This window comes from Leptonychotes weddellii, chromosome 7 (genome assembly GCF_054177405.1).
Source record: "Leptonychotes weddellii isolate Sample4059 chromosome 7, ASM5417740v2, whole genome shotgun sequence".
NCBI lineage: Eukaryota > Metazoa > Chordata > Mammalia > Carnivora > Phocidae > Leptonychotes > Leptonychotes weddellii.
In genome coordinates, this window is record NC_138375.1 from 96,870,581 (window position 1) to 96,874,379 (window position 3,799).

Here is a 3,799-nt window from a genome sequence, read left to right on the forward strand (position 1 = left end):
CATTGAAAATACCTTTTCTAGTTTATCATTTGTCCTTTAATTTTGTTTTTTTATTGAGTTTTACTTACCTATCTCCTTTCTTCCTCCCTCCATCCCTCTTTCCTTTTTTCCTGCCTTCCATATAGAACTTTACAATTTTTTATATAGTCATTGTGAGCAGCCTCTTCCTTTGTGGTCTCTGTCTTTAAAGTCATACTTAAGTCTTTCTTCACATTAATACCATGTAAGTATCCACCTGTATTTTCAACAGCACTCTTACAGTTCTCTTTTCATAATTTTGGCATCTGACTGGCAAATATCATTACTTTCTTACTCTTAAAAAAAATTTCTAAAAATTTGCTTATTTTTAAAAATAGATTCTATTTTTTCAAGAGTTTTAGATTTACAGAAAAATTGAGCAGTTAGTACAGACAGTTCCCTTATACCCCCAAATCAATTTTCCCTATTATTACCATCTCATGTTAGTATGGTACATTTGTTACATTTAATGAACCAATATTGATATCTTATTATTAAATCCATAGCTTATTTATATTTCCTTGTTATGGACTAAATTGTGTTCCCCCAAATTCATAAGTTGAAGACCTAACTCCCAATATGACTGTCTTTGGAGATATGGCCTTAACAGAGGTAATTAAGATAAAATGTCATTTTGCAATACATACAAATATTGAATAATTACATCGCACATCTGAAACTAATATTATATGTTAATTATACCTCAATTAAAAGAAAGATTACATGAGGTCATAAAGGTGTGCCTTAATCCAAAGAGAACTAATGTCCTTAAAAGAAGAAGAAGAACCATGAAGAGCACATGCACACAGAGAGAAGGCCATGTGATAATAGAATAAGAAGGTAGTTATCTGCAAGCCAAGGAAAGAGGTCTCACTAGAAATCAACCCTGCTGACACTTTCATCTTAGACTTCTAGCCTCCAAAACTGTGAGAAAATAAATTTCTATTTCAAATACCACCTAGTCTGTGGTATTTTGTTATGGTAGCCCTAGAAGACTAATACACTTAGCTTTTACCTAATGTCCCTTTTTCTGTTCCAGGATTCCAATCAGGATATCACATTAGTTGCCATGTTTTCTTAGGCTAATCTTGGCTATGGTGATTTCTCAGAATTTCCTTGTTTTGATCACTTTGACAGTTTAGAGGAGTACTGGTTCGGAATTTTGTAGGATGTCTACACTAATAGAAATTATCTGATGTTTTTCTCATGATCAGAGTGGGCTATGGGCTACTGGGAGAAAGACCACAATGCAAAGTGTGATTTTCATTACATTTTATCAAAGGCAAATATTACCAACATGATTTATGATGTTGAAGTTGACCTTGATCACCTCACTGAGTGCTTGTCAGTTTTCTCCACTCTATTCTCCACGCCCCCTGCCCCAGCTTTCCATGTTGTACTCTTTGGAGGGAAGTTATTATGCATAGCCCATACCTAAGGAGTGAGAAGTTATGCTTTCCTATTTTTTTTTGTTAAAAAAATTTCTTGGCTATTTTTGCTTGCATATTTTTCTCCCTCCTTCAACTGGTATTTTTATTTGGATTATATTAGGTTTATGAAATAATTTTGAGATAATTTGTTTTTTGTTAAAAATTAAGCATTCTAGAAACATAGTATACCTATTTAGCCATAAAGCAGGTTGTATTTTCTTAAATAAAAAATGTTTTCAGGGTGCTTGGGTGGCTCATTTGGTTAAGCGTTTCCTTTGGCTCAGGTCATGATCTCAGGGTCCTGGGATCCAGTCCCAGGTTCCATGTCAGGCTCCCTGCTTAGTGGAGAGTCTGCTTCTCTCTCTCCCTCTGCCCTCCGACTATTTGTGCTCTCTGCCTTTCTCAAATAAATAAAATCTTTAAAAAAATATTTTCTAAGTGATTATTTCAGGGCACTAATTAATTGATTAACTGATATTGATCTTTGTGTATTTATTTTGTATCTGGCCACAATACTGAAGTCTTAGAACTTTTGGTGGATAACTTTGGATTTTCTAGATCTGCAAATAACCTGGTTTCCTCCATTCTATTTTACATATAAGTAACTAAAGAGAAGATATTGAACTTATTTATCAGACTGAAGCCTGCTTCCCAGTTCATAGTCTAGAAACTTTGGAAGCCTAAAGATGACAGATACTGTTACAGGTACTTTTGCTGCTAATGAAAAATAAAGATCAAAATAATTTCTGCAGAATCTGGGTAACTATGTTAAACATTTGGTATTTATTACAATTTTAAGAAAGTATATCTAATATGAAAATCATAAGCTTTTAGCTTTACTTCAAATGAATTAATCAAAACTCGCCATATAGAGAGAATAATGACATTATCAACCCCAAATATTACAACTCTTTTTTTTCTGTGATTCTATGTTCACTTTTGATACTATTTAAAATGTAAACGTCAATTTTGTTTAAACTTTTGACATTTTCTTATGATTTCTAGAATATATTTTAAAACATCAATTGGATGATTTTTAAATTTCATTTTGATAGTATCTTAACTATCAAAATGTAATATTTAGGTAAAAACCTTATGAACTTTTAATTTTAGAACTTTTCTCCATCACTGATTACAAGTAGCTTAGGGTTCTTTTCACAAATGTTAAAGCTTCTTTAGGAATTAAGAAGTTAAAGAATTAAAGTATCACTACATATGAAAATAGTGTGTCTTTTTCAACAGGAATTAGATAGTAGAAATGACAGTAATTCATATGAAGAGACAGAGAGACAGACAAAACATGAATGAGGCCAGAGATCAAAGTATGTAAAATAAAAGTCCAGGAAAGTGAAGTCGCTGGGGTCTTCATGTCCAGCAGAGCAGGGTAGCACAGGACAGAGGTGACTGAGAAGCAGAAGAGGCTAAACAAGAGAAGGAAATCAAGGACGAAAAGGATGAAAGAAGACTCAAAATGGGAAACAGAAACAGTGACTTAAAGGAAGCAGAGAAAAATGCAGACAGAAATGGCCAAAACTTAGAAGAGAGAGGACAATAGTAACAAAAAATTAAAAAATGTATTATTAAATATTTGATACACAAATGAAGAAAGTATAGGAAAACAGAACATTAGGTAAACCAAGAAAGACGCTGGCCTATGGAAAAAGAAAACAAAGATAAACACTAGTGGAATTTCTTTTACTCTTTACCATTAACATGGGAAAACTTCCTTTCTTCTGAATTTTGAATGAATGTTAATATTTCTCCCTTGGTTTGGGGTTTTGAAAAGCCAACTCTTATAAAACCTTTTGTTTCCCTCATTTAAAAAGAAAAAAAAATAATCCTTATAGAGTGTTTTTAATAAACAGTGAGTATTATTGGAGCAAAAGTGAAAGATGTAATTTTTAAAATATCTTCATCAGCGTGGGAATAATTTCTCAGCTTTCTTGCCTATCTAACATGCTTCACACTCAGTACGATACAGGTGGAAGGATTTAAGAAGCTTTCCGGGATAAGCCTGTAATACGCATTCTTACACCTGCCCTGGGGTTTAACCAACTGCTCAGCCAATAACATTTAATCTGTGGCTAGTGAACTAACAAAACAACTTGGGAAGATGGAGTTCTCAGTCAAAAAGCCCTGATAAGCAAGCAGCTGGGGTACATGGCTATCTGCCCATCTCTCTCAGAACAAATCCATGAACAAAGCAAACTTACCTAATGTGATAGAAATTTATTTCAATTCAAACTGTATGAGAGCAGAGTCAATACAGAAGAGTTTTCTTTATACAGAAGAAAAAGGCAGAAAAAGAGGTGACTTCAGGGATTGGTCAGAGGGATTAGAAATAAAACCAC

The 3,799-nt window shown here is 33.4% G+C and overlaps 1 protein-coding gene across 2 annotated transcripts in view; it reads right to left on the reverse strand.

Annotated features, from left to right (window-relative positions):
* CWC27 (CWC27 spliceosome associated cyclophilin) overlaps nt 1-3,799 on the reverse strand; it is a 193,941-nt gene that overhangs the window by 11,290 nt on the left and 178,852 nt on the right. The gene's annotated exons all lie outside the window — the stretch shown is intronic.